The following is a 20,651-nucleotide window of genomic DNA, read 5'->3' as shown; positions in this document are numbered from 1 at the left end:
TTAATAAAAATGAATATTTACATAAAACTATTTTTCAGAAATTAAAAACTGATAATTGGCATGTGCGGATGTATTCACCCCCTTTGTTTTGAAGCCCATGAAAAGCTCTGGTGCAACCAATTACCTTCAGAAGTCACATAATTAGTGAAATGACGTCCACCTGTGTGCAATCTAAGTGTCACATGATCTGATATTACATATACACATATATGTGTATCCTACTGCCATAGACACACATATGCAATTTCATTTTTTTGGTTGTCTGTCAGTTTAGTCAAGGTCTCCCATACTCTGAGCTACAAGCTTACCAGGCAAGCATACACGTTGTTTATGTTTATTGTAATTAGTCTTTGTGTATATGTACTCCTCCTGGATAAATGTTGTAACAATCATAGTTCATACTTAGATATATACTACATTAAATACGTATACATGTACTTGCTTGTTTTTAAATATACCAGCATCTACCCAGTATCTGTCCCGAGGAAGCTAATATTTTACTGATGTCGACGAGCACGTTTTTGGAGGCATTACTGGATCAGAAATTCTTCTCTTACTTTGATACATTATTAAATACATTTTTGTACCATAGGTCCAGTCCTTTATAACTGCATTATTGGGTAACTGTGTCCATACAGGGTACTGTTTGTATGTTGTTATATGTTTTTTAACTATGTTGTAATAAAATGTATACTTTTTTACTGATTCTACCTCTCATTGTGTGCCCACAAAGTTCGCTAATTTTTTGACTTGGTCAATCCTTAAACATATATTTTGGATGTTGGCATGGTGAGGGTCTTCCCTACTTACAAACACACGCCTTTTTGAAAGGCCTCAGAGGCTGCAACACCGAAGCAAGGGGCACCACTAACCAAACACTGTCATGAAGACCAAAGAACTCTCCAAACAAGTAAGGGACAAAGTTGTTGAGAAGTACAAGTCAGGGTTAGGTTATAAAAAAAATATCCAAATCTTTGATGAACTCTAGAAGCACCATCAAATCTATCATAAGCAAATGGAAAGAACATGGTACAACAGCAAACCTGCCAAGAGATGGCCGCACACCAAAACTCACAGACCGGTCAAGGAGGGCATTAAGCAGAGAGGCAGCACAGAGACCTAAGGTAACCCTGGAGGAGCTGCAGAGTTCCACAGCAGAGACTGGAGTATCTGTATATAGGACGACAATAAGCCGTACTCTCCATAGAGTTGGGCTTTATGGCAGAGTGGCCAGAAGAAAGCCGTTACTTTCAGCAAAGAACAAAATGGCACATTTTGAGTTTGCGAAAAGACATGTGGGAGCCTCCCAAAATGTATAGAAGAAGGTGCTCTGGTCTGAAATTTTACTTTGTGGCCATCAAAAAAAACGCTATGTCTGGCGAAAACCCAACACATCACCCAAAAAACACCATCCCCACAGTGAAACATGGTGGTGGCAGCATCATGCTGTGGGGTTGTTTTTCAGCAGTCGGGACTGAGAAACTGGTATGTTTCAGGGAAAGATGGCTGGTGTTAAATACAGGGATATTCTTGAGCAAAACATGTACCTCTCTGGGTGTGACTTGAGACTAGGACAGAGGTTCATCTTCCAGCTGGACAATAACCCCAAATACACTGCTAAAGCAACACTTGAGTGGTTTAAGGGGAAACATGTAAATGTGTTGGAATGGCCTAGTCAAAGCCCAGACCTCAATCCAATAGAAAATGTGGTCAGACTGAGGCCTCGTACACACGACCAGTTTCCTCGGCAGAATTCAGCTTCCGACCGAGTTTCTGGCTGAATTCTGCCGAGAAACCCGGCCGTGTGTACACTTTCGGCCGAGGAAGCCGACGAGGACCTCGGCGAGGAAATAGAGAACATGTTCTCTATTTCCTCGCTGTTCTATGGGAGCTCTCGTCCCGCCGAGCTCCTCGGCGGCTTCAGGGCTGAACTGGCCGAGGAACTCGATGTGTTTGGCACGTCGAGTTCCTCGGCCGTGTGTACGAGGCCTTAAAGATTACTGTTCACAAGCGGAAATCATCCAACTTGAAGGAGCTGGAGCAGTTTTGAAAGGAGGAATGGGCAAAAATCCCAGTGGTAAGATATGGCTGGCTCATAGAGACTTATCCAAAGCGACTTGGAGCTGTGATAGCTGCAAAAGGTGGCTCTACAAAGTATTGACTTTAGGGGGTGAATAGTTAAGCACATTGACTTTTTCTGTTATTTTGTCCTATTTGTTATATACAAAAAAACATATTCAAAGTTATGGACATGTTCGGTAAATTAAATGATGCAAAATCCTCAAACAATCCATGTTAATTCCAGGTTGTGAGGCAACAAAACACGAAAAATGCCAAGTGGGGTGAATACTTTTGAAAGGCTCTGTATTTCATTCACTTCAACCCATATTCCATAATCTGTATTGTGAGGGAGTTACATTCATACAAACTGAAGATGGCAATCAGTTAGACACAAAACACTCTTATGCCACAATGCCCAGCAGATTATTAAAATACTGTACAACAAAGCTCCTAAGAGATACACTATAATGTCAAAAGTATTGCGACGCCTGCCTTTACACACACATGATCTTTAATGGCATCCCAGTCTTATAGCTAGATTCAGAAAGATTTACGCCGGCGTATCAGTAGATACGCCGACGTAACTCTGAATCTGCGCCGTCGTAAGTTTAAGTGTATTCTCAAACTGAGATACACTTAAACCTAGCTAAGATACGACAGCCTGCGCCGTCGTATCTTAGGGTGCAATATTTAGGCTGGCTGCTAGGTGGCGCTTCCGTTGACTTTGGCGTAGAATATGTAAATGACTAGATACGCCTATTCACGAACGTACGTGCGCCCGTCGCAGTGAAGATATGCCATTTACGTAAGGCATTTTTAGGCGTAAAGTTATTCCATCAAATAGCTGGACTAGGCAATGTTAAGTATGGCCATCGTTCCCGCGTCGAAATGTAAAAATTTAACGTCGTTTGCGTAAGTCGTCCGTGAATAGGGCTGAATGTAATTTACGTTCACGTCGAAACCAATACGTCCTTGCGGCGTACTTTGGAGCAATGCACACTGGGATATGTACAAGGACGGCGCATGCGCCGTTCGTAAAAAACGTCAATCACGTCGGGTCACCCCCCATTAACATAAAACACGCCCCCTCATCCTAATTTGAATTAGGCACGCTTACGCCGGCTCCATTTACGCTACACCGCCGTAAGTTAGGAGGCAAGTACTTGGGTCAGATTCACGTAGAAGTGCGGCGGCGTAACGTATCGTAGATACGTTACACCGCCGCAAGTTTTCATCGCAAGTGCCTGATTCACAAAGCACTTGCAATGAAAACCTACGCCGGCGGCCTTCCGGCGTAAGCCCGCGTAATTCAAAGGGGCGTGTGCCATTTAAATTAGGCGCGCTCCCGCGCCTGACCTACTGCGCATGCTCACTTTTGAATTTCCTGCCGTGCTTTGCGCGAAGTGACGTCATTTTTTCGAACGGTGACGTGCGTAGCGTACTTTCGTATTCCTGGACGTCTTACGCAAGAAATTTTTTTTTGAATTTCGACGCGGGAACGACGGCCATACTTTAACATGGGCTGTGTAAAGTTAGGGCAGCTAAAACGACTACTAACTTTGCGACGGAAAAATAGACTAGCAGCGACGTAGCGAACGCGAAAAACCGTCATGGATCGCCGTAAGTACTAATTTGCATACCCGACGCTGGTTTACGACGCAAACTCCCCCCAGCGGCGGCCGCGGTATTGCATCCTAAGATCCGACAGTGTAAAACAATTACACCTGTCGGATCTTAGGGCAAACTATGCGTAACTGATTCTATGAATCAGTCGCATAGTTAGGAAGCCCCTAAAACAGAGATACGACGGCGTATCAGGAGATACGCCGTCGTATCTCTTTTGTGAATCTGGCCCTTTGTGAATACAGTACTTGGGCCAGATTCACGTAGATCAGCGGATCTATAGATCCGCTCGATCTACGTGATTTAAGATCCGCTCCCGCAAGTTTGAGAGGCAAGTGGGTAATTCACAAACCACTTACCTCCAAACTTGCGGCGGCGGATCGTAAAACCCCTGGCGGAATTCAAATTCTGCGGCTAGGGGGAGTGTACTATTTAAATCAGGCGCGTTACCGTGCCGATTTAAATGCGCATGCGCCGTCCGGGGAATTTCCCGGCGTGCATTGCTCCCACTGACGTCGCTAGGACGTCAGTGGTTTCGACGCTTACGTAAACGACATCCATCCGTATTCGAGAACGACTTACGCAAACGACGTAAAAAAATTCAAATTCGACGCGGGAACGATGGCTATACTTAACATTGGCTGCGCCTCATAGAAGCAGGGTTAAGTATACGCCGGGAACGCCGCTACGGAAACGTCGTAAGAACACTGCGTCGGGTCCGCGTACGTTCGTGAATTTGCGTATCTCGCTGATTTACATATTATTCAACGTAAATCAGCGGGAACGCCCCGGCGCCATTTTTAAATTGAAAATAAGATCCGACAGTGTAACACAGTTACACCTGTCGGATCTTAGCCCTATCTATGCGTAACTGATTCTATGAATCAGGCGCATAGATAGGACCAGTGTAAGTCAGAGATACGACGGTGTATCTGGAGATACACCGTCGTATCTCTTTGTGAATCTGGCCCCTTGCCTCTCTGACTTAAGGCGGCGTAGCGTAAATACGATACGCTACGCCGCCTTAAAGTTGCGGTGCTCTCTCTGAATCCAGCTATTAGTCTGTAGGGTTTAATATTGAGTTGGCCCAGTCTTTGCAGCTATAACAGCTCCAACTTTTCTGGGAAGGCTGTCCACAAAGAGTGTTGACATATCATTCTTATATTTGAAATATCATTCTTCCAAAAGCGCATTTGTGAGGTCAGCCACTGATGTTGGACGAAAAGGCCTGACTCAGGCCGCGTACACACGGTCGGACAAAACCGATGAGAATAGACCGAGGTTCAGTTTCATCGGTCCAAACCGACCGTGTGTATAGCCCATCGGTCTGTTTTCCTTCGGTCCAAAATTTTAAAACAAGCTTCAAAATCGAACCGATGGACCGCTGCCCGATCGGTCCAAACCGATGGTTAGTACAGAAAGCATCGGTTCAAAACCCGCGCATGCTCAGAATCAAGTCGACGCATGCTTGGAAGCATTGAACTTTGTTTTATTCAGCACGTTGTGTGTTTGACGTCACCGCGTTCTGACCCGATCGGTTTTTGGAACGATGGTGTGTACGCACATCAGACCATCAGGCCACTTCAGCGGTGAACCGATGGAAATGGCCCGTCGGACCATTCTCATCGGTTTGGACCGACCGTGTGTACGCGGCCTAACAGTCTCTGTTCTAATTCATCTGAAAGGAGTTCTATCAGGTTGAGGTCAGAACTCTCTGCAGACCAGTCAAGTTCCTCCACCCCAAACTTGCTCATCCATGTCTTTATGGACTTTGCTTTGTGCACTGCACATCCCCAAACTGTTCCAAAAAAGTTTGTAGCATGAAATTGTCCAAAATGTGTTAGTATGCTGACGTCTTAAGAGTTCCCTTCACTGGCCCTTCCGGCCCTAGGACTCCCAAGAGTCTCGCCTTGTGTCCCCCGCGTTCGGCAAGCTCACACAGGGCTCACCTCCGCATTCCCCTTCCTCCCCCATCCTTTCCCCTTCTCTTCCCCCCTTCCTCACCAATCCTATCGCTGTCTTTTCCTTTTTTTTCTCTTCTTCTTCCTCCCTTTTCCCGTTTCCGTGGACCTGGGCTCCCGGGTTCCAAGATTTTCTCTTAACATATAAAGTTACAAAATTGATTAGAACTGGTCCGAGACCTTAGCTGGGGCAGCATATATGGATCGCTGTTCTTTTTATTTTCTGAGCACACCTAGTGCCAGCACACTGTCTCTAGCACTAGTACGGAACACAAGGAATACCCTAGATGGCAGACCGTTATACTGCCATTCAGTATACTTACAATGCTGTGTTATCCAACTAATTGTTTATGTCCAGATGTTTGTCCTTGACCACGTTCCTTGACTAAATAAAATATTTGAAAAAAAAAAGTTCCCTTCACTGGAACTAAGGGGCCAAGTCCAACCCCTGAAAAATAACCCCACGCCATGATCCCCACCAAATGATTTGGATGTGGGATGCCATTAAAGTTCATGTGTGTGTCAAGGCAGGCTTCCCAATACTTTTAACAACATAATGAGTATACAACTAATTTACATATTATTTCTGCATTTAATTTTCATCAAATTATACTTTAATTATTTTTAATAATATGCTTGTCGAATTGTAAAACACTGTCATCTTGAAATATAGTTATACAGTAGTTAGTTCTTCAGCCCCTTCAGCACCCCCCTCAGACGGTTTGGTTAGTAGTATTTATTTATTTATGTTTTTTTTTTGTTTTTACCCCTCATCCTTCCAAAGTCTCTGTTTGTCCCGGGTCATTCCGTTACAGTACTCAACATCAATTCTTCTGCAAGTAGCTTTGCAGTGCATATTTGCTAAGGATCCTGTGGCATAGTTCCAGCAACAGGATCAGACACTTGGTTCCCTTGAGTACAGGGAAACACCTTTGGCTTTGAGCCATGCATCCAAATTTCCAGCCATGGAGAATGACAGTGACATTAATACTTACTTCCTATCCTTTGAAAAAACAGGTTGTCAGTACTACTCGCCACAGACATAGTGAGCCTGGTATCTGAAGACAGAGGCTACATAGTGACATAGGTAGAAAAAAGACACAAGTCCATCATCTAGTTCAACCAACTGAAAAAAATTGAAAATCTTTATATACAAAATCCCATTCCCACAGTTGATTCAGAGGAAGGCACGAATAAACAACTATAATGCAAGGTCCAATTTGCTTCAATGGAGGAAAAATGTATTTAAAAAAATTAAATGTCTTACTGATCTTCTGGAATGCAATTGGATATGCCCTGTATCAACAATCTCTGGTGTTATTACCTATAAATGTAAATATCCAGTTTTATTTTGTGCATATTGAGCTGGACAGAACTAATTCTTAAGAGAGTCTATTCCACATTTTCACAGATCGTACTATGAAGAAGCCTTTCCATATGTGGGGGTTAAATCTCTTTTCCTCCAGAAGCTAAGAGGCAAGGTCCTTGAGGCCTGGCATTGAATTGCCAACTAAGAAAGATGATGATTATGAGGCCATAAAGGATGGTATAATTATGAAGTATCAATTGAAACCAGAAGTACATCACAAGAATTTCAGGTCACTGCAAAAAGGACCGGCAGACTCTAATGCGGCGTACACACGATCGGGAATTCCGACAAGAAAACCTGGATTTTTTTGACGGAATGTTGGCTCAAACTTGTGTTGCATACACACGGTCACACAAATCTTGTCGGAAATTGCGACCGTCAAGAACGCGGTGACGTACAAGACAAGCCAAGATCAATGAAATTCAATAGGCAGTTCGGCTCTTCTGCTTGATTCTGAGCATGCATGTTTTTTTGCGATTGTGTGTGTACGCGGCATCACAAAGGTGTGATAAGCCACCTATGCACCACATTATGGGAGTGGGCTAAAGTATTTAAAAAAAAACGATGAATTCCTGGAGGACCTAATGATCCAGGACAAATTCATACACATCTGTAGAGGTTCAACAGTTTATGTTAGAGCGCATGCCTGATTTCCCTAAAATGGCTTCTGACCACTGCAGATGACCACATCAGATACAGGGGCTACCCCTTCATCTGATACCCACAGATGCTACCTTGTGGCAACCCAGACATCTCAGGAACATCACCTGACCAGCTGGCCAGCACCCCTTCCTCTGTGCTGTTTGCCAGTGGGAAAGTTACTGGTAACAACACCAAACTACAGCCTGCTATCACCATTACTGCCTTCCAAGACACTGGTTTAGAAGTCACACTTGCTTGCACTGAGCTGGTGGATGAAAAGGACATTATGCCAGAACATACTATAAATAGAAGCAAAACCCATTCATGTGTACCCCATTGTTTTCAATGATTGGGGAGCAAGAAGTGGCATAAGAGTTTTTTTAGTCTGGGATGTGATATCCACACTAGTACTACTTCTTACTATGCATTTTCTGATGATACCCAGAATTTGCCAGCTGGACCCTCTGGACATACCAACATACTTTGTAATGTTAGAGTGATATCTGGCAACAGGTTGGGGTGGAATGAAGTGGAGATGTAAAGTTCTCCTAGGGAAGTAGACAGGGAGTAACCACGTGCATGCACAGTTACCCAACACATGTATGCTTGATGTAGGAAATTGAATGACTGAATCAGATAACAGTATTTTTCCAGTGTTACTGGTCACCCATAGTACTGCAAAGGCTACCTATATGTAGTCTCTGGTTCCAGAGTAGGAGGATGATACCTATAGTCTCTTTCCTTGCTTTAGCCTAGTGACTTTTGCTGAGCTTCAGCTGCTCTCCTTATTGGCCATGGAGCAGCTGGCTGGAGCTTGTAGTACTGTGTTTGATCAAGCACTGAAGACTAACCCAATTCTGGAGCAGTTTATAAGCCTAGCTTCCAGCCCTCCTGCTGAGGGAGACAAACAAATGGCTTACTGAAACAATGGAAAGCTGTGCAGGGCATATCTACTCCCTAAAGGTGGGGAGGCAGAACTAGTTATATGACAGGTCATTGTAACCAGCACATTTAGGCAGGCCATGCATGCTTCATTTTCTTTTGTTCAACCAGCAGGTTGAACAAAAGAAAATTAATTGATTTCCCCATCAACCCATTCGAGGTGGATGGGGAAATCAGTCTGCAGCCAACCTTAATAGGAAGAGACAACCCCACTTTTATGCCGCATACACACGATCGGACATTCCGACAACAAAACTGTCGATTTTTTTCCGACGGAGTGTTGGCTCAGACTTGTCTTGCATACACATGGTCGTCAAGAACGGGGTCACGTACAACACTACGACGAGCCAAGAAAAATGAAGTTCAATGATTCCGAGTATGTGTTGAATTGATTCCGAACATGCGTAGGATTTTTGTGCGTCGGAATTGCATACAGACGATCGGATATCCCGACAGCAAATGTCCGATGGAGCATACACATGGTTGGAATATCAGACCAAAAGCTCACATCAAACATTTCCGATCGTGTGTATGCGGCATTGGGCTTGTTAGCTGAGAAATGGAGAAGTGGAGACAGACCTCAAGATGAATTCACACCTCTCTTCCACACAGAAAACTCAGTTGCTAAAAATGCTTGTTGCACACCGTGACTGTTTCACAGGGAAACCAGATAGAGGCACCAGAGGCACACCCACCTTCACTTTGCCTACTGCATCTTGCTGGAAGTCCAGGCACACATAAAATCTGAGATTGAGGAGATGCTGCAGTTAAGGGTTATTCAGATGTGCCACAGTGCTTTGGCATGCCAGTAGTAAGTAGTAGTTGCTTGGAAAAACAGCAAGCTACTCAGTTTGAGCTTGGTTTTTCATGCAGTAAAATTTCATTATGCAGCACAAGAAGAGAAGCAACACGGACAGAATGTCCCCACAAGCACAGCCAGCAGAAGTTAGTCACGTTGGAAATTAACTTGCAAACCATTCTGTGCAACCAACTGAAGAGGGAAGGTGTGATGATAATGAGATCTGACAAACTCCAGACTAAGTGGGGAGAATGCGGATGTTGTACTGAACGCTAACTCCTCCTTTCTTCAAAATTTGCCAGAAAACAATCAGATTTAGGGCTGGGTTCACACTAGTGCGAATTGGAAGTGAGTTTTCCCTCACATCCAATTTGCACAGCAGGAGATTGTGACCGGCTCTCTATGGAGCCAGTTCACGTATCTCTGCAGTGGCACCGGAGTGAATTGCACAGGAGTGCTGTGTGTCTTTTGGTCCGTTTCAGGTCCGAATTCAGCCAAAAATTCAGGCTAAAATCGGACCTGAAATAGTGAACGAGAATGCACCAAGCTCCTGCTGTGAGCCGCTGCATGCTCATATGTGAACCCAGAATAAATCTTATGTCTGTGGTGAAGAAGTGACACATTTCATACAACCCCCCATATGAACAATGCATAAACATCTTAGCAAGGATTTGAACAAGCCTAAAAATTAGATGGGTCCTCAGTGAAAGTCTAAGGCCTCGTACACACGACCGAGATTCTCTACAAAAACCAGCAAGAAACTTGCTGGGAGATATTTTTTTGCTGAGGAAACCAGTCGTGTGTACATTTTCGCTGAGGGAACTGTCGAGAAACTCGACGAGCCAAAAAGAGAGCAAGTTCTCTATTTCCTCGACGGGAATGGAGAAACTTGCCTTGTCGAGTTCCTCGACAGCCTAACAAGGAACTCGGCGAGGAAAACGATGTGTTTCACCCGTCGAGTTCCTCGGTCGTGTGTACGAAGCTTTGCAGAAAAAGTTCACCATTAGTAACAGGTTACATGTTACACCAGTATTTAGGGTGTAACATGTAACATGTTACTAAGAAGAACCGGCCCGCACCCCTGATTCCATGCCTATGTGGTGGGTGGGGGATCTTCTTCCCGCATTCACTGTCCCATTTTAAAAACAGCATGCCTGTGTGGGGCTTGTCCCATACAATCACATTATCCATTCATACACTGTCAGCCACCAACAGACAGCTTGTAGTTCTCAATGAACTGCACGGGTGCTGGTAAGTTCTCTCGTAGTTCATTGATTCTTTCTGCTCTTCAGTAACTTTCTGCCCATATGGGAGGTATGAGCAGACAGCTGTATTAAAAGTCAGCAGGAGTCTGACATTGCACCTGTGAATTGCTGAACATGGGTGCAAATCCTGAAAATAGAAATAATAAATGCACATTTTTTTAAATGCAAAAATATGTGCAAGTATTTTTTTTTTAAGTGAACTTATTCAAACCTCTAATAAGCCAGCGAATCTTAAACAGCCTCTTGTTAACCTGCCAAAAAAAAACATCTAGATACAATACACATTTCTAAGGCTGATTTTATTTTACCTAAAACTGCACTTTCAAATATTCCATAATTTGAACTGTGAGTTACATTTATAAAAAGTGATTACACGGATGTATGAGAAGATGGCAATCAGTTAGACAAAAAACATGCCTATGCTACAACATCTATTAGGCAAATGGAACACATTAATTTCCTAAGTGATATATGCATCCAGTTTATATTGTATTTGGTGTCTAACAAATCATAATTTCATTCTGTTAAATAACATGTTGTCGAAATGTGAAACCTTGTCATCTGGAAATATAGATCTGGTTAGAAAAATTGTTGTTATTATGAACATGTCTGCCAATTAATTACCCCAATATGCTCCAGCCCCTTCAGCACATCCCTCCCTGATTGGTTGTGTTATTACTGCAAATGCCTTTTTGCAGGACATGAAAATTACCAGCTGCCGCTCTTGTCTCCATCAAAACTATGGAGTAGACTCTACATGAAACCAAAGACCAGGTAAACTTTAATTACTTTACACTTTTAATCCCATTCATTTTACAGTTGCTAATTGTTTGTTATGTACTGTATTATTTTTTCTGTAAAGATTTTCTTTTCTGTTCACGAAAATGATATTTTAGAAAATTAAGCTGAATCTCTGTGTTTTCTAAATCAGAAATGAAAGAATCTTTATCTCTGTGAGGGTTATCAAATTTTAAAATTGTTATTTTCCTGTCTCCTGTCTGGGCATGGCAGTGAGTGCCAGACACCCTTTCTTGAAGGCCAGAATCGCTACATTACTATAGAGGATGCTGTGAATGGTGCTCGATTTCATTACAAAACACGTGGCAGCAGCTACTGTTTCTGTGTATAAAGGCTTAACTAATGAGATAACCTGTCCCAGTGGCATCTACTCCTAGTCTGCTGGTGCTTATATTGTTGTCCCACAACCTGGAAAATCTCTGCACAGGGTGAGCCTGTGTGTGCAATATGTTACAAAGGTGGTTTAGTCCTCTTGCATGGGCAAGGTTACAGTATCTATTTAACCACTTGCCCACCAGGTAAATTCTGGCACTTCTCTCCTTCATGTGAAAATCACAATTTTTTTGCTAGAAAATTAATCAGAACCCCCAAACATTATATATTTTTTTTTAGCAGACATCCTAGGGAATAAAATGGCAGTCATTGCAATACTTTTTGTCACACCGTATTTGCGCAGCGGTCTTACAAGCGCACTTTTTTTGGATAAAAATCACTTTTTTGAATTAAAAAATAAGACAACAATAAATTTGGCCCAATTTTTTTACATATTGTGAAAGATAATGTTACGCCGAGTAAAATGATACCCAACATGTCACGCTTAAAAATTGCGCCCGCTCGTGGCATGGCGTCAAACTTTTACCCTTAAAAATCTCGATAGGCGACGTTTAAAAAATTCTACAGGTTGCATTTTTTGAGTTGCAGAGTAGGTCTAGGGCTAGAATTATTGCTCTCACTCTAACGATCGCGGCGATACCTCACTTGTGTGGTTTGAATACCGTTTTCATATGCGGGCGCTACTCGCGTATGCGTTTGCTTCTGCGCGCGAGCTCGTCGGGACGGGGCGCTTTAAAAATTTTTTTGGGGGTTTTCTTATTTATTTTTATTTATTTTTATAATTTTTTACACTGAAAAAAAAAAAAAAAAAAAATTGATCACTTTTATTCCTATTACATGGAATGTAAACATCCCTTGTAATAGAAAAAAGCATGGCAGGTCCTCTTAAATATGAGATCTGGGGTCAAAAAGACCTCAGATCTCATAATTAGACTTAAATGCAAAAAAAAAAAATAAAAAAAAAAAAGTCATTTTTTCAAATGACAAAAAAAAAAAATGTTTCTTTAAGAGGCTGGGCGGGACTGACGTTTTGACGTCACTTCCGCCCAGCAGAGCTATGAGGACGGGTGAAGGAGATTTCTCCTTCAGTCCCGTCCCCGCTCAGCTGCCGGACACATCGGATCCCCTCCGCCGCTACCGACGGCTCCGGTAAGCGGCGGAGAGCGCGGGAGAGCGGCGGGAGGGGGGGGGGGCCCTCTCCCGCCACCGATAACGGAGACCGCCGTTATCGTGTACACCACCGCCCCCTGAAAAGATGAATGTCTCGGTTGTGGCAGCAGCTGCTGCCGTTATCGAGATATTCAACTTTAAAAAGGAGGACGTCTTTTTGACATGGGGCGGTGGTCAAGAGGTTAATATGTATTTTTAAGTATAAGGATGGTTAAAATATGAATTGTGGATTTGTAGGTCAAACAAAAACTAAAACAAGCCCTCATGTATCTCTGTATATATAAGTATTGTGAAGAAATTAATTTTCAAAGATCACAATACAGGCAGTGGATGGGCAGAGTCATGTATTTTGGCTTTAACAGACTTCAACAGGAGTGTCTGAGAAATTATTGTAACTTGAGTTTTCCTGCCTAATAGCTTAATTTCCATCAGCTAAAGATAAAAGAAAAAAAAAAGATCAAATGCCTGCAATTGACAAAAGATATTTGGCTCACGTGACTACTTTCACACTGAGAAGTTTTTTAAGTGCTTTTGCCTGAAAAGCTCAAGAAAAATACTTCCCTTTAAAATCAATGAATGTGTTCTCACTGGGGCAGTGCGCTTCTGTTGTGGTGAAAAAAAAAAAAGAAGATGTTTGGAGAGTTAAAAACACACACCAAAAACACACCTTCCCACAGAAAGATATGGAATATGTGGTAATAACGTGTAAAAAATGCGGTAAAAACACATATGCATTTTTGTAGCGGATCAGTGTGGAAGTAGCCTAAAACCTATAAACAGACATCAGCAAGTGTTTCTAAGCTGTAGAAACTGACTAAAACTCCGCTCTGAGCCTTTGTTGTAATCTTTGCGAATCTGAATCAATACGTCACATTAAAAGTAGCTATAGAGGTCAGGGATGATTTTTTTTCGAGAGGCCTTTACTGCTTGTTAAGAATATGAAAATAGTTTAATATCCATAGTCTGGGCACAGGTACGCTTTAAGTTAAAACTTCAATAATAATTCAAAATATGGTACTTTCCTATTTTTTTTTATTAATATCTCCAGCCTTACAAATGTACAATTATGACATATGAATGTACATTTGTAAGGCTGGAGGTCCTCACACAAGAAGGCCCTCCATCATTAGTAGTTGTGAACATAAAATGTTATATATACTTTTTAATACAGTGCTAACTATGCAGGCATCGTAACTGATTTTTCTGAGTCTCTTTCCTACCTTTTTTACAAGTTTAAAAAGTACTGTAATGTGCCCATAACATGTGGGGAGTGGAGTTACAGTACACTGTGCAGTCTGTTCAGCCTGGGACATGATGCAGGCTGTGCTTGAGCAGGGGGTGTGTTCCAGAGGCAGGCTGTGATTGGTCAGGGGTGTAGTTGCTGAACATACAACCCAATGCAGGCATGCATGTGTGTCTGCACAGTGTCCTGTCCCTCTCAATGGCCAGCCAAAGGATGAAAACTGACTACACTAACATAGACCAGCTTCTGTGCTTTGTGTGGTCAGTTTGAGGAAGAAAGGTGACTGGCAGGATCAACCATATACTTTAGATGGAAGAAGTACATGAAAATGATAAAGACTATGATTTATAAAATACACAACTGAACTCACACATAAAAAATATATATTTTTACAGTGAAATACACTTTAAGTGTCGGAATAGTACTTCAAGAAGGTGCCTAAAAAATAATTCAATAAAATCAAAAGTTCCCTGTTGATGGGCTATTCTTCCCAACCACTAGTTATTGTAGGAAGAGAAAATAATTATTTATATTATATTAAGTCACCCAGGTGAACTGGTAAAGCTGTACTGCTTTACTACACAATATTCAAAAATGTTATTCTTAAAGTGGAAGTAAAGTCTTATTTTTTACTACTAGGTAAGCCTATAATAAGGCTTACCTGTGGGTACTGTGAATATCTCCTAAACTTGCACAGTTTATGAGACACTCAGAGCAGGGGTCAAGTCCTGGGAAAAAAGTGTGGGAACTCCCACCCAAGATCCACCGCCCCCCACAAAAAAAAAAAAATGATACACTCATATGCATAATTACTAAACCGCATGTTTAGCAAGTTCTTTCTAAATCCCGCGATAACTCACGGCAGACCTCTGCAATGTCTCCTGGGAACAATGACAAAAGCTCCCAGGAGACATTGCGGCATCGAGGAAGTGACGCAATACCCACACACTACCCGATGAATCCATATACAGGAAGCGGCCAGTAAAATAAAGGATTACTAAGGTTCGTCTGCCCCTGACAGTGACTCGAGCTGGGCATCGCCGCTTAGTGAAGGATTGGCTCGGGCGGCTCGGCTGCTCTCGGCTGCTCTAGTCCTGCAAAGGGAACTACGTTCCTGCTGTGAAAAAAGTGCAGGAACTCCGTTCCCACACGTTCCTGCAGGACTTGAGCCCTGACTCAGAGTGATTGTAGCCGATGACGTCATGCAGACGTTGACTTACTGTGTCGGACCTTCAGAGCCCATGCTGTAAACTGCGGCTCCTGCATGCATGCGTGGGAGTGACGTCATCGCAGCTCCGGCCACAGCGCCCTAACCCTAAAGAAACACTGGGGAAGTTGTTAGCCATCTCATCGGTGTACGGGCGCCCCTGGAGGGTTTAGTTCTAAGGTAAGTATTTCATAATGAGCTAAGATGTGATGCAAACTAGCTCATTATGTCTTTGTCTTACAGGATTTTTTTATTTATTTTTTCCAGGGTTTCCAACCGCTTTAGGGCTTTTATATTTTCCTTGACTGCTGTCACACCTAAAAAAAAACATCAAGCACTAAATTAGAGAAACAATTCCATCCCAGACCTTTAATGGGTTCTGTACAGAACCATTAGCTGAACCATAGAAGTCACTCTCAGGCCTCGTACACACGACAGAGTTTCTCGGCAGAATTCAGCGAGAAACTCGGTCAAAACCCGGATTCTGCCGAGAAACTCTGTCGTCTGTACACTTTTGGCCCGATGGAGCCGCCGAGGAACTCGTCGAGAAAATAGAGAACATGTTCTGTATTTTCTCGTTGTTCTATGGGAGAAGGCGGCCCGCCGAGCTCCTCGGCGGCTTCATCCCTGAACTCGACGTGTTTGGCACGTCGAGTTCCTCGACCGTGTGTACGGGGCCTCATATCTGAGCTGTATTGTGCTGGACGCTGGCAAGGTTTCAGGCTCCATTCACACCAATTCATTTTTTCATGCTTTTTGCAGAAACGCAGGACATTTTTTTTAACATGAGCTTCCATGTAACACGTTCCCATCAATGCATTTTTGTGCCTCTGCGTTTTTGGAAAGGGCCAGGGACTTCTTTTTTAAAGCAAAACATTGCATTTTCAATTCAATAGACTATAATGAAGAAGCTGCATATCGTGTGTTTTTACCGCGATTTTGCCGTGAAGTGCGTTTTGCATTTTTAAATCTGCCCAACAACAAATTTGCCTAAAAAAAAGCATAAAAAACACAAATCGCTGCAAAATCGTGTAAAAAAAAACACACTACAGAAATGCTCAAAAGAAACATGCACATAGGTGTGAATAAAGCCTAACATCCCAGGTCCACCCCTGATCCATATCTTTAATATCCTATTATGAACTAATTTACTCCTTTTACCACCTCCTCTCCTCTCTCTTTTTCTTGACTATCTTCTCAAATTGTTAGGCCTCGTACACACGGGCAAGAATCTCGTCAGGAAAAAAACGTTGGTTTTCCCGACGAGATTCTTGGCAAGAATCTCTTGCCGCCCGAGTGTACAGACTGACCTTTTCAAGAGAACCGCGGTTCTCTTGAAAGGCGAGAACCGCAGTTCTCTTGAAAGGCAAGAACGCGGTGACGTCATTGCGTACGACGAGCATGCGCTCGTCACATTCGATGCTGTCGCCGCCATCTTGCTTCACCCTGCCTATGCCGTGGAAGCTACCGCGCATGCGTCAAAGTCATTTCGAGCATGCGCGGGTTTCCACGGCGTCAGGTAAATATACACACTCTCGGGTTTCTCGTCGGGAAACAGGCCGACAAGAATCTCGATGAGAAAATAGAGCGCAGGTTCTATTTTTTCTCGTCGAGATTCTGGACAGATTTCCTGACGAGAAACCTGAAAGCCTCGTTCACACGAACGGTTTTCTCGGCGAGAAAGCTCTGCCAGCAGTTTTCTTGCTGTTTTTTGCCGAGAAAACCGGTCGTGTGTATGAGGCCTAAGTCTTGTTTTACTGCTACCTGTAATCTTCCTCCTTTCAGCTCTTGACTTATGGGGTCATTATCACCAACCACTTGACAAGGCTTTTTGAAAAGCTAGATATAATCTTGCTTTCATCACATCACCAATTCCCAACCCCGGTTTTATTCTGTAAAGCTGACTTTTAAGAGACAAACGCTCACCAGCCCAGGAGTCAAACTTTGCTTCACGGGGGCCTGGTTCTTTGCCAGCCTTTGGATCTTTAGCGCTGCCATCTTGGCTGTGCCTTCCTGCTGTCTCACAGCCGGTTACCCACTTCACCAAGAACTAAATATGATAGAGGAGGGGGATTAGCGGTACTTTCACTTTTAAGTCAAGGTTCGCTTTAAATATTAAAGAAGACCTTTGCTCTCCAGACTCAGCAGGAGTTGTGTTTAGTTACATACGCATGTCTCTGTACTTTTTGCACCTCTGAGTTGTAAAGCTTAAAGGGAGTCCCATGGCTGTATGTCTATGGTGATCAACTGTTTCACTTGTTAAGGCATCTGTATGTTTTTTTACACTGCTACAGTTGTGCATATATTTAAGACTCCATTTACACCTGAGCATTTTAGGATCTCAAAACGCACTACAATCGCAAAATGCAGGTTCAGACGCCATTATTTTCAATGGCACCTAACATGCGGCAAATAGCATCATGAGAAGCTTGTCCCCCAAAAGAAGCTCCTGCTCCTTTTTGGGCACTAAGCTTCATGCAATGCGATTTGCCACAATTGCAGTGTGATAAATCGCAAAACAATTGTGGCAAAACCGCACTGCGTTTTAGTTGCCATTAAAAATAGTGGCACCTGAACCTGCATTTTGCAATTGTGGTGCGTATTAAGATCGTGGGCAGAGTCGCAGTGACGTTGCCGCGTTGCCAAAAAACCCATGTGTGAATGGAGCCTTAAATGTATGCAAAATTGTAGCAGTGTACAAAACATACAAATGCCTTGACAAGTGAAACAGTTCATCACCATAGACATACAGCCATGGGACTCCCTGTTTTTCTAGAAGTTTTTTGGAATGAAAAATAAATACAAAAATAATAAAAATAAGTGAGTGATACTACTCTTGAGGAGTATAGATAATAATTGACCCATTATAGCGTTTCTCAAATGGGGTGCAATGAACACAGGACACAATTTGCCCTGGAGCAGTGTCATGGTGCAGGTAGGCTGGCCACCAGAAACATAAGAATCAATAAAGCTCTAGGGCAGTGATGGGGAACCTTGGCACCCCAGATGTTTTGGAACTACATTTCCCATGATGCTCAACTACACTGCAGAGTGCATGAGCATCATGGGAAATGTAGTTCCAAAACATCTGGGGTGCCAAGGTTCCCCATCACTGCTCTAGGGCAAGGATGCACAGCATCCTGCCTGCATCATTACTATTCATGACGCTGTTCCAGAGCAGGGGGCATGGTGGGCTACCCCCAGCATTCAGAAAAAGACAGAAGTGCACCTTTGCCCAGACCTGCTCTGCCTTCTGTCCTGTGTCATGCAACTAACGTAAAATAGAGCTCTGATTGGCAAAGGGGACTGTGGGATGGGACTCTTTGATGGGGGACTCCGTGAAAGGGGAACTCTGAAAGTGATGGGGGCTCTGATGTTTGTGGGGGGCTAACATCAGGGGTCAAGTCCTGGGCAAAAAAGTGTGGGAACTCCCACCCAAGATCCACTCCCCCACCAAGAAAAAAAAAATTATACGCTCATATGCATAATTACTAAACCGCATGTTTTTTCTAGAAGCAAGTTACTTCTAAATCCCGCGATAACTCGCGGCAGACCTCCTCAATGTCTCCTGGGAACAATGACAAAAGCTCCCAGGAGACATTGCGGCATCGAGCAAGTGAAGGAATACCCGTACACTACCCGATTAATCCATATAAAGGAAGCGGCCAGTAACATAAAGGATTACTAAGGTTCGCCTGCCCCTGACGGTGACTCGAGCTGGACCACCCTTAGTGAAGGATTGGCTCGGCTGCTCTAGTCCTGCAAAGGGAACTGAGTTCCTGCTGTGAAAAAAGTGCAGGAACTCCGTTCCCACGCGTTCCCGCAGGACTTGAGCCCTGGCTAACATGTATAGGGGTGATGAGAAGGGTAGGCTTCTGATTTAATGAGAGGAATCTGTTATTCTAATGTGATGGTGGTACTCTAATATGAAGAGGGACCACTGAAGTGATGGGGGGGCCGGTGATGTAATGTTCGGATTCAAAAATTATTTTCCCAACCCACACGTTCCTGCAAAGGTCTGCAGCGACCACCGGGTAGAACTGAAGGTAATCAGAGCGAGAGAATGTCACCAGCACACCAAAAAAATCTCCTGAATGGGTCCAAAGCTTTATTCAGCGATCACATCATTGCAACAGAAGCAACGTTTCTGAGCCTCGCTAGCCGTTACCTGATGAAGGGGTCCTGTGATGCTCTGAAATGTTGCTCCTCTTTCAAAGATGTGATCGCTGAATAAAGCTTTGGACCCATTCTGGAGATCTGCGGTGTTCTGGTGACATTCTCTCGCTCTGACATGAAGGTGGTGGGTGGTGGGGGGACTCTGATGTGGTGGGGTGGTTGTGTGCATCATCATCCAGGATCACATTACCCATGGAATTCTACATTTATTTCCATTTTAAACTTGAAATTTTACATACGGTACTTTGAAAAAGGGTTCTGTGATTGGAAAAGATTGGTAAATGCTGACCTAGCCATACTACATTTGAAAATAAATTAATATGCCCAGTTTACAAGTAAGGCAGAAACAAATGGGACATTTTAGAGCTGAAATGTTAATTTCATACATCCACATTTAAACTGGTCAAAATGCAGCACAAAATAAAATTTTCTATGAAAAAAAAAAAAACATGACAGAAAGCAGAAAAATTCTTGTAAAATAATGAAATCAAATTAAACAAATAGAATAACTTTTCTATTTTCCACCTTTAAAAACAGGATGAGCTATGTCTCAACACGGTCAGACTGTCATCTCCGCCAATATGTGCCCACATGAGTCACTTCCTATATGAAGCATTTAATTGCACTGGCAGTGGTATTCCCATTCTACGTAAACCTGTTCCCGCAGAGGCAACCAAAATCCTTCTGGACTTGGTACACGAGAGGAAATCTAATAAAGCCTAAAACGATGCATGCTGTGCTAATGTTATGTCATGTGAGTCATTCCAGTCTTCCTGTGCTCTTCTAGTGTGTAGGAGATACCTCAGTAAATGAACGTGCACTGCAGCGCCAGCCGCATCCTTCTGCCAACACACGACCAAACTAGCCATTTACAGCTAAATTTCCACGGGGTTGATTTACTAAAACTGGAGAGTGCAAAATCTGGTGCAGCTGTGTACATGCCTGTATAGTAACCAATCACCTTCTAACTTCAGCTTGATCAGTTTAGCTTTGACAATAAGACCTTGAAGCTGATTGGTTTCTATGCAGAGCTGCACCAGGTTTTGCACTCTCCAGTTTTAG

The 20,651-nt window shown here is 43.2% G+C and overlaps 1 protein-coding gene across 1 annotated transcript in view; it reads right to left on the bottom strand.

Annotated features, from left to right (window-relative positions):
* The window catches only part of DIRAS1 (DIRAS family GTPase 1), a 32,740-nt gene that overhangs the window by 10,925 nt on the left and 1,164 nt on the right, over positions 1-20,651 (bottom strand). The window lies entirely within an intron of this gene.

The sequence above is a fragment of the Rana temporaria genome, chromosome 1 (genome assembly GCF_905171775.1).
Source record: "Rana temporaria chromosome 1, aRanTem1.1, whole genome shotgun sequence".
NCBI classification, from domain to species: Eukaryota; Metazoa; Chordata; class Amphibia; order Anura; family Ranidae; genus Rana; species Rana temporaria.
This window is presented reverse-complemented; position numbering and strand designations above follow the sequence as displayed.